This window comes from Palaemon carinicauda, chromosome 33, assembly GCF_036898095.1.
Source record: "Palaemon carinicauda isolate YSFRI2023 chromosome 33, ASM3689809v2, whole genome shotgun sequence".
Lineage (NCBI taxonomy): Eukaryota > Metazoa > Arthropoda > Malacostraca > Decapoda > Palaemonidae > Palaemon > Palaemon carinicauda.
This window is the reverse complement of record NC_090757.1, coordinates 11,584,081-11,596,215: the sequence shown is the minus strand read 5'-3', so window position 1 is coordinate 11,596,215 and position 12,135 is coordinate 11,584,081.

Here is a 12,135-nt window from a genome sequence, read left to right as displayed (position 1 = left end):
TACCAATAGGAAAGTAGCCCCTGAATAATTACATTGCAGTAGGTAACCCCTTGAGTGAAGAAGAATTGTTAGGTAATCTCAAGTTTGTCATGTGTATGAAGGCAGAGGAAAATGTGGAAAGAATAGGCCAGACTGCTCGGTGTATGTGCAGCAAAGAAAAAATTAACCGTAACCTGAGAGAGGGATTTAATGTAGTACTGCTTGGCCAGTCAAAGGACCCAAAAACTCTCTAGTACTGACCAACCTACAGTACTACCTGCACACACACATATATATATATATATATATATATATATATATATATATATATATATATATATATATATATATATATATATATATATATATATATATATATATATATACAACAGCAACAACAAAAAGGAGCCGTTTCTAGTCCGCTGCAGGACAAAAGCATCAAACATGTCACACTGGCCATTGCGAATTAGATTTTCCTCTGATCTCTCCAGAGCAAACCAACCTAGTATGTGTGGCATGGACTAGTACTGCTTTGCTAATCACGGCGATAAGCAAACCAATTTACCACGTTAAGGTATCCCCACTCAGAAACCATATATATATATATATATATATATATATATATATATATATATATATATATATATATATATATTTATATATATATATATATATATATATATATATATATATATATATATATATATATATATATATATATATATATATTCTTGAAATCTACCACTAAAGACAAACAATAAACAATAGAACGATTATAATGAATAGAATAAATATTGAACTTCACGTTACCTGTAGTAACGAATGTATAGCTTAGGTGGGACGTCGCAAGAAGAGGTGCTGGTTTTAGTATTTCTTGAATCCCCTCTCCCTCCTGAAGGAGACTTCTCTTTTCTCTTTGCCCTTTGTTTTTGGCAATAACTGTAATTCTCGGAAGGACCTTTTCAGAAAATTGGATCGAAAGAGGTTTGTTTCCGCCTTCATATTATGTTTCTGAAATGAGACGATGCATTATCATTATCACAATTTCATGCTTTGCTTACCATCTTTTCTTTTATTGCTGAATTATTACTAAACCATATTGTATGGATAAACACTAAAAGAAATATTTCAATGGAATAATAAATTGAATTGTATGGAAATGGAAGGTTGTTAAAAGGGGAGGCGGCAAGGAAGAGGTGAACGGAATATTTTGAAAGTTTACTGAATCTTGAGGATAATAGGGAGGCAGATATAATTGCTGTTGCAGGTGCTGAGGCGCCAGTGATGGGAGATGAGAATGAGAGAGAGATTACAATAGAGGAAGTGAGGAGAGCACTAGATGAAACGAGAGTAGGAAAAGAAACTGGTATGGATGGTGTGAGAACCGAGATGTTAAAGGAAGGGGGTGTGACTGTACTTGAATAGTTGGTGAGATTGTTTAATAGGTGTTTTATGTTGTCAATGGTACCAGTAGCTTGTATTATACCACTATATAAGGGTAAGGGAGATGTGCATGAGTGTTGTAATTCAAGGGGTATTAGTTTGTTGAGTGTGGTTGGAAAAGTGTATGGTAGAGTACTGATTAATAGCATTAAGGATAAAACAGATAATGCAATCATAGAAGTACAGGGTGGTTTTAGAAGAGGTAGGGGATGTATGAATCAGATTTTTACAGTTAAGCAGTTATGCAAGACATATTTAGCAAACAGCAAGGTGGTGTATGTTGCGTTTATGGATCTGGAGAAAGCACATGATAGAGATAAGGAAACGATGTGGAATGTAATGAGATTATATGGAATTGGTGGAAGGTTGTTGCAAGCAGTGAAAAGTTTCTAAAAAGATAGTAAAACGTGTCTTAGGATGGAAATGCAGCGAGCGATTGGTTTCCTGAGTGTGGGGCTGAGACAGGGATGTGTAAGGTCCCCATGATTGTTTAATTTGTATGTTGATGGAGTGGTGAGAAAGGTGAATGCTCGAGTGCTTGGACGAGGATTGAAACTGATAGATGAGAATGATCACGAATGGGAGGTAAATCAGTTGTTGTTTGTAGGTGATACTGTACTGGTCGCAGACTTGGAAGAGAAGCTTGGTCGATTAGTGACAGAATTTGGAAGGGTATGTGAGAGAAAGAAGTTGTGAGATGTACAAGAATGAAAGGTGGTGCGAGGTTGAATGTCATGTTGAATGGGGAGTTACTTGAGGAAGTACATCAGTTTAAGTACTTGGGGTCTGTTGTTGCAGCAAATGGAGGAGTGGAAGCAGATGTACGACAGAAAGTGAATGAAGGATGCAGAGTGTTGGGGGCAGCAAAGGGAGTGGTAAAGAATAGAGGGTTAGGCATGACTGTAAAGAGAGTTCTGTATGAGAAAGTGATTGTACCAACTGTGATGTATGGATCGGAGTTGTGGGGAATGAAAATCACGGAGAGACAGAAATTGAATGTTTGAGATGAAGTGTCTGAGGAGTACGGCTGGTGTATCTTGAGTAGATAGAGTTAGGAACAAAGTAGTGAGGGTGAGACCGGGTGTAAGTAATAATTTAGCAGCTAGAGTGTATATGAATGTGTTGAGGTGGTTTGGCCATGTTGAGAGAATGGAAAATGGCTGTCTGCTAAAGAAGGTGATGAATGCAAGAGTTGATGGGAGAAATACAAGAGGAAGGGCAAGGTCTGGGTGGATGGATGGAGTGAAGAAAGCTCTCAGTGGATGGATGGAGTGAAGAAAGCTTTGGGTGATAGGAGGATAGATGTGAGAGAGGCAAGAGAGTGAGTTAGAAATAGGAATGAATGGGGAGCGATTGTGATGCAGTTCCGGTAAGACCTGCTGCTTCCTCCGGATGACCACGGAGGTAGCAGCAGTAGGGGATTCAGCATTATGAAGCTTCATCTTTGGTGGATAACAGGGGAGGGTGGGCTGTGGCACCCTAGCAGTACCAGCCGAACTCCGCTGAGTCCCTCGTCGTGCAGATACGGGGATAATTGCAGGTTTACACACAAAAATAAGTATGAAGGCGAAAGAACAAATATTATGGAAAAGTTGGATTTTTTAATGGCAGAATTCCGAGAAATGAAGAAAAGAACATCATATCAGAACAGGAAGGAAGCATGGGAGAATCCATATTATTACCAATATTAAATAATGGAAATGAGACACAAACCATAATAGTGATGAATGCACAGGGTTTAGTCACGAGTAACTCTAAAAGGAAAATAGAGTTCCTAGAAGAACTAACCCAAATTGAAAAATTAGATATATTAAATATAAGTGAAACATGGTATTCCCAAGAGACTGGCAGTGATGACCAGATAAAGGGTTTCCAAACTTATAGATCAGACAGAAAAAATAGGAATCAAGGGGGAACCGCAATATATGGAAGAGACATAAATCAAGGAAAAGTCTGTGAAAAATACAGCAACACAGAATGTGAATTGATTGCGGTAGAATTTGAATTTGAAAAACTAGTGAATATTGTAGTTTACAGACCCCCAAATACTAAGGAGTTTGACATAATAATAGAAAAAATAGATGATATATGTAGAAACCATAAAGACTGGAATATACTCCTATCCGGAGATTTTAACTTTCCTTTCGTGGATTGGAAAGAACGGATAGAAGAAAGTGGTTGTATATATACATATAAAAAAGAGAGTAATAGTAGCGCAGAAGATAAGAGGCAATTTGAAAAGCTTCAAGATATGCTATTAGAACATAATATGCAACAAATAAACCACATTCCAACAAGAAAGGAAAATGTCCTAGATCTAGTATTTGTGAATGAGGTGAATTATGTTAGAGATATAATAGTGTATAACACGGGAATTTCAGACCACAATGTCATAGAATTGATAGTTCATTCCAAAGCAAGTGATCACAGAATTAATAAAAGCACAAAACTTTGGGAAGGATATGGAAAATATAACTTTTACAGTAAGAATATAAAATGGTCAGAAATAAATGAAGAACTGAATAAAGAATGGAAAAATGTATTTATAAGTGATAATATACATGTAAATACGGACATACTGTACAAAATACTGGAGAAAATTGTTGAAAAATATGTACCGAAAAAAAAACAATAAACAAAAGACGTGCATACCAAGAGACAGAAGGATCTTATTTCAGAAAATTAGAAAGTGGAAGAAAAATCTTGCAAAAGAAAAAAATGTGTGGAAAATGAGAGAAATAAAATCTAAGATAGAAAATGCAGAACAAAAGATTATACAGTCGAAAGAAAATGAAAAAAGGGACTTAAAAGAAAAGACACTTCAAAATATAAAAAGAAACCCCAAAGTACCTTACTCCTATGCAAAAAAAGATGAATAAAAGGAGAATAGAAATAGGCCCTCTAAGAATTGAAGGACGGCTAACGAATGAAAAAAAGGAAATATGCAACATATTAGCAGAAAAATATAAGAGTGAGTTCACGCCAAGAATTGCGAATGAGAATAATGAAACAGAAATGAGAGAAGAAAATGTCGAATATCTAACGGATATAGATATTAATGAAGCAGATATTGTCACGGCTATAAATGAAATTAAAAATGGATCGGCAGCCGGACCAGATGGAGTTCCAGCGATTTTGTTAAAAAAAACTGCAAACACTATCGCGAAGTCGCTTGCAATACTGCTAAGACAGAGTATAGATATGAGCGAGATATATGTTCAACATAAATTAGCTTATATAACCCCTATCTTCAAAAGTGGATCAAGACTAGAGGCAAGCAATTATAGACCTGTTAGTCTAAAATCTCACATTATGAAAGTGTATGAGAGGGTAATAAAAAAGAAAATAATGAACCATTTGGTCAAAAATAATTTGTTTAATATGGGTCAACACGGTTTCGTGCCTGGAAAAAGTACACAGACCCAACTGATAGCACACTATGAAAACATATACAATAATATGATAAATGAAAAAGACACAGATGTGATCTATCTAGATTTTGCAAAAGCCTTTGACAAGGTAGACCATAACATATTGGAGAAAAAAATGAGAAAGCATAATATTGTGGGAAAGATAGGAAAATGGGTAAAACAATTCCTGCAAAACAGAAAACAGATAGTGGTTGCAAATGACGAGAAATCAGATGAAGCCCAGGTAATATCTGGTGTGCCCCAAGGTACGGTATTAGCTGCACTGCTATTTGTTATTATGATCTCAGACATAGACTGTGATGTTGAAAACTCCGTAGTGAGAAGTTTCGCCGATGACACAAGAATAAGTAGAGAAATTACTTGTGATGAAGATAGGAACTCACTACAAAGAGATCTAAACAAAATATATGAATGGGCGGAGATAAATAGGATGGTATTTAACTCCGATAAATTCGAATCAATAAATTATGGAAACAGAGAAGGAATGGTGTATGCATACAAGGGACCTAATAATGAGACAATCACAAACACGGAAGCAATTAAAGACCTTGGTGTAATTTTAAATAGGAATATGTTATGCAACGACCAAATAGCAACACTGTTGGCTAAATGTAAAGCAAAAATGGGAATGTCATTCAGACACTTTAAAACAAGAAAAGCTGAACACATGATAATGCTTTACAAAACTTATGTGCATAGTACACTCGAGTACTGCAATGTGATATGGTACCCACACTACCAAAAGGATATTGCGCAAATAGAGAGTGTACAAAGGTCCTATACTGCTAGAATAGAAGAAGTTAAAGACCTTGACTACTGGGAAAGACTGCAATTTTTAAAACTATACAGTCTAGAAAGGAGAAGAGAATGCTACATGATAATACAAGCATGGAAGCAAATAGAAGGAATTGCTGAAAACATCATGGAGCTTAAAACATCAGAAAGAGTAAGCCGAGGTAGATTAATAGTGCCAAAAAGCATTCCAGGTAAACTGAGAAAGGCGCACAGGACATTAATCCACTACGCACCAGCATCGATAATGCAGCAACTATTTAATGTGCTGCCAACTCATCTAAGAAACATATCAGGAGTGAGCGTAGATGTGTTTAAGAATCAGCTCGATAAATACCTAAGATGCATCCCAGACCATCCAAGACTGGAAGATGCAAAATACACCGGAAGATGCATTAGCAACTCTCTGGTGAATATACGAGGTGCCTCACACTGAGGGACCTGGGGGAACCCAAACAAAAAATAAGGCAATAAGGCAATAAGGCTGGGAGGAGTATAGAGAGTAAAGGTCCCCCCTTTTTTTTTCATTTGTTTGATGTTGGCTACCCCCCAAAATTGGGGGAACTGCCTTGGTATATAGAGAAATAGCATATACATATATGCATACACAGTACATATACATACAGTACATACATACATAATATACATAAATTAATAAACAAATACAAACTTTTATATACACAAACACACACACACACACACACACATATATATATATATATATATATATATATATATATATATATATATATATATATATATATATATATATATATACACATATATATATATATATATATATATATATATATATATATATAATAAATATATATATATAATATGTATATACATATATATATATAAATATATATATATATATATATATATATATATATATATATATATATATATATATATATATATATAGTATATTAATTATGGCATAAGATTCAATTTGTATAAATTGTGCTAAACAGCCCAGTACTAGCATCAGTGAGCCCTTTCTGTTTTGAGGATGAACTTGCTTAAGAAAATCTGGCACTTCCCCTATGCATTAGATGTTAAGCAGATGAACAGCGAGAGGGGCACCTACATGCACCATAAGGGCCAAATTTACCATAATGAAGAAGAAAAAATATCTAATAATGATATTAGCGTATTGGAAGTCACTAGAAATATATTGAGGTATCAATTTTGCTTCATTTAGTAAAGTAATAAAAAACAGGTGACGCACCTGAATGCCATAAATGTTTCCGGAAAGAGGTGGCCAGACGGAAATATATTCTCAGAGGTAGAATAATAACCACGTCCCTTGAGTATATACACAAGATGTAAATACATTAGTAACTACAGTACCTTAGTATGGCAAATACTGATTTTGTAATTCTTTTATACTGTTGAGAAATTGTTACCCAAAATCCTTCTAAATATATTTAACCAAGTTCCAAATAATATTATTCAAGCTGTGGAATTGAATTGAAATGAATATAAAATTTAGGCCTTAAGGCAAGCACTGGGGCATCAAAGGCCATTCAGTGCTGTATAATACAAATTAATCAACCATACCCGTACTCTCACATTTGGTATCATTTTAACTTCTAAAACCAAATACCTGTACTCTCACATTTGGTATCATTTCGACTTCTAAAACCAAATACCCGTACTCTCACATTTGGTATCATTTCGACTTCTAAACCCAAATACCCGTACTCTCACATCTGGTATCATTTCGACTTCTAAACCCAAATACCCGTACTCTCACATCTGGTATCATTTCGACTTCTAAACCCAAATACCCGTACTCTCACATTTGGTATCATTTCGACTTCTAAACCCAAATACCCGTACTCTCACATTTGGTATCATTTCGACTTGTAAACCCAAATACCCGTACTCTCACATTTGATATCATTTCGACTTCTAAAACCAAATACCCGTACTCTCACATTTGGTATCATTTCAACTTCTAAAACTAATCACACAACTTTCATACAATTATATCTAAATGCAAAATAAGGAATGATTAAAAGGATTAAAAAAATGAATAAATAAAATTATTTAAAGCTCATGATATAAACTAATACTGTATAATTTTTTTCAAGTTCAGGGTATTACAATGGTAATGTTAGAATGTATCATTAGTATCTCATACTAACAGCAGTTAATGTTGTTGCATGATTAGTAACGTATATAATGATAGAAGAGAAAAAAAGCTTTTACATGATTTATGTAGTATAATGGAGGAAGATTGTTGAAGTCTACAAATAATTGTCATAATGAAAAACTTGGGAGACGGTGTTGAAAGGATGTTTTTAAAACCAAATGAACACAGTTTGTATTAGTATAGGGCATGTCTATGCATATAGATATAATACCAAGTCAATAAGAAACTAGGTTAGCCTAACTCTTCTGAAAAGTGAGGTTTAATTAGTTTAGAAATACCAACAGTAGTTAGGCTAAACGGATTTTGAAGCAAAGCAAAAAATCTATTTTTGGGTGAGATAGCAATGTCGTCTTGATGGAAGGTTCCTTTAGGCAGCCTTCTAAGGGATATTTAGCTACAGTGATACTCCCAGAGAATTAACCATAGGTCTCCAGAATTCTAACTCCTGGCGCGAGTATCCTTTAAGAAAATTCTTAAGGATATCGCATAATATCAGGGGATGTATTTCTTGATACGACACATGGCAATCTTCACCCCGAATAGAGTTTTCACTCTGAGGGGGAAGAGTGGCGAAAATGAAGAGGAGCCATCATCAAGGCTACCCGGTGGATCCCCTTCCCATACTACTACAGCGCCCAACATGGCGACCCATTCCTTGTTGCAATTAAGCATGGATGGTTACAGATAGAGTAGTTTCGGGTAGGTATTGTTATGTATGTATACTCCTTTTATAGAAAAGGAGGGTGGGTCCATCAGCACGACAGGGATGGAAGCTTACCAGAGAATTACTTGAAAGTACTATATCTGTGGGTTTGTATAAGTGCCTTAACCTTGAGTCAGCTTCTATATGGTTACCCAGACCACATAAATATATGATGGTACCGTTATTCATCAAATCCGTTAAGCTTGGAACAATCTTAGGGATTCCTGCCCCCTGCAGGGAAACTGTCAACTCTGACTATAGAAGCGAAAAGGTTTGTATATATGTCGGAACAAATGTAAGTAACTTACCATAAATATGTTCATACATATAGGCAGCTTCAAGTGTTAACATTATTTTTAGGAAAATAAGTAAAAAACTCGTGCTATATTTATTCAGCTACTTATTGTGGCAAATAAGACACAAATACATTTCTATATTTATTTGTATAGAAAATATAAATATAACTATGAATGTATTAAAATAGAATCATATCCATTCAGCCAACATTTTAAGGGTACATATATATTTATCACCTGTAAGGGAAGAAATATATTATTAAAACATTGCCACTCAAAATCAATGTGAAATTATTTAACTGTAAATGTTGGATGAGTTTCAACACTGAGTACGAGTGTACACTTGGCACTGGTGTTATTGGTTTGATTCTACACCTATAAAGAACAGTCCCAGGGGCACCATGGTGACCCTTAATAAAAGGTATTACACTGAAAGGTGTTAACACCTTTTCACCCAAACTGTAAAAGTCCCAAACAGAAGACTCTAGAGAATTTCCAACCAGTGTATGAGCGGAGTTAATCAAAGTCCATATACTAAAAAAAGTTCAGCGAGGAAGCAATCTTTCTCGGATCATGACCTGCGGGTGTACTGTCAGGATCTGCTCTGCGAATGAAGTAGGTGAACTTCGCCCTCAGTTGTTTCAGAGATAAGTTTGATCCTGAGGTTTTGCCTTTGAAGAGCTGTCCTCCCTTGAAGTCTGAAGTTCTTCGAAGATAGACCTTTAGACACTCTACTGGACACTTCCTTCAGAGGGCAGATTCTCCGAGGACCCCACCTTTTGGTGGGTAGCTCGTTTCTGGCGAGAAAGGTAGGATCGGGAAAAAGATTCAGTTCTCCCACTTCTGTGAACTGAATATTGCCCTCGTCTCTTGGTAGGGCTACTATTTCACTAATTCTAGCCCCTGAGGCTATAGTGAACAAAAATATCACTTTTTGTGTTAGATCCTTTAGAGAGCAATCTTCATTGTTCAAGTTTGAAGCATAGTGCAAGACTTTGTCCAAAGACCATGAAATGGGCTTCGGAGGGGCTGCTGGTTTAAGTCTAGCGCATGCCTTCATATTCTTGTTGAAGATTTCGTTCGACAGGTCCACCTGGAAGGCGTATAGAAGAGGTCTAGTCAAAGCTGACTTACACGTAGTTATCATGGTGGAAGTCAAGCTTTGTTCGTGAAGGTGGATGAAGAAGGACAGGCAGAAGTCTATCGAGATTTCCGACAGCTTTTTTGCTTTAACAAAAGCGACCCACTTCTTCCAAGATGATTCATATTGTCTTCTGGTTGACTTTGACTTGTATTCTTCTATAAAGTCGATACTGTCTTTCGAGATCACAAAACCTTTTCTTGACTGCTAAGGCAAGAAAATCATGACTTGAGGGCTTTGGGTTCTCTATGATGAAGCGAAGACAGTCAACTTCTGAACCAGTTGGGATAGAACTGGGTTCGGTAGAGGGAACAGCCTCAACTTCAGTTCTATCACCAGGGGGAACCAATTGCTCTTGGGTCACTTGGGGGACACCACTGCTGCTGTGCCCTTGAATGATATCAGCTTGTTGAGGACCTTCAGCAGGAGATTTGTTGGTGGGAACAAGTAGATGTGAGTCCATCTGCTCCAATCGAGGGACATGGCGTCCGTCGCCTCTGCCCGAGGGTCCTCGTATGGGGCTTCGTATCGAGGTAGTTTCTTCGTGTCACTCATTGCAAAGAGGTCGATCTGCAGTTCTGGGACTTTTTCCAAGATGAAGGAGAATGAGTCTGCATCTAGGGACCATTCTGACTATCGGCTTTAGCCTAGATAGAGCGTCCGCCATCACATTGCAGAACCTTGTAGGTGAACTGCTGATAAGTGCCATCTTTTCTTTCTTGCTAAGCGAAAGATGGCCAACATCACGTGATTGATGTAGGGCAATCTCGAGCCTTGTCGGTTCAGACATCTCACTTTGACTTCGCTGTCCAAGACCAGCTTGATGTAGGCTGATCTGTGAGGGGATAGCTTCTTCAACGTCAGGAGGACTTCCATGGCCTCCAAAATGTTGATGTGAAAGGTCTTGAACAGGGATGACCAGGTCCCTTGAGCTTTCCTTTGATGGGAATGATCTCCCCATCCTTCCGTCGAGGCATCTGTACGGATGATTAGCGATGGTTGAGGTGGTTGAAAGGGAATAATCCTTGCTAGGCTCTTGACCTTAGACCACGGCTTCAGAAGCGATCGTAGTAAGGTCGGTATCGGTCTCTGTAGATCTCTTCGAGCATTTGATGCGTATCTTCTCCAGACTCCTGACACATCTTTCAGCTGTGCTCTTAGCACTGGGTCTGTTACTGCTGCAAACTGGAGAGAGCCCAGTACTCTTTCCTGTTGGCGTCTTGAGATCCTTGCTAGGCTCTTGACCTTAGACCACGGCTTCAGAAGCGATCGTAGTAAGGTCGGTATCGGTCTCTGTAGATCTCTTCGAGCATTTGATGCGTATCTTCTCCAGACTCCTGACACATCTTTCAGCTGTGCTCTTAGCACTGGGTCTGTTACTGCTGCAAACTGGAGAGAGCCCAGTACTCTTTCCTGTTGGCGTCTTGAGATCCTGTTGGATTTCAGTAATCTCTTGACAGAACCTGCGATCTCTCTCCTTTTCTTTGGTGGAATAGAGAGGCAGTGTTACTGCAAGTTCCAATGGATTCCCAACCATTGAAACTCTTGAGCTGGAGAGAGGCGAGACCTCTTGTAGTGGATCTTGAATCCCAGATGTTCCAGGAACTGGATCACTTTGTTGGTTGCCTGCAGACAAGCAGTCTTGGATGCTGCCCACACCAGCCAGTCGTCCAGGTATGCAGATTCTTGGGGCTATGTTTAGTCCGAAGGGCATGGCTCTGAAGACATACTTTGTCTTCTGTAGCTTGAATCCTAGGTAGGAGGAGAGGGGGCGACTGACTGGGAGGTGCCAGTAAGCATCTGCCCGGTCTATTGAGACTGCGTACGCCCCTTTCGGTAACAGGGTCCTTGTGTGTTGTAGGGTTAGCATCCGGAACTTGTTGTTCTCGATGAACTTGTTGAGTGGAGACAAGTCTAGAATGACTCTGAGTTTGTCCAAGTCCTTCTTGAGAACACAAAACAGCCTTCCCTGGAATTTGATGGACTTTGCTTTCCTCATAGCCTTTTTGTTCAAGAGTTCTAAGGTATATTCTTCCAGTAAGGGAGTGGAGTGTTGAAAAACTGAGGAAACGAAGGTGGAGATCTGTTCTATTTCCATCCTAGGCCATTCTTGATTAGGCTGTGGGCCCACGGATCGAAGTTCCAACGATCTTGAAAGTGGAGGAGTCTCCCTCCTATCTGGAGCA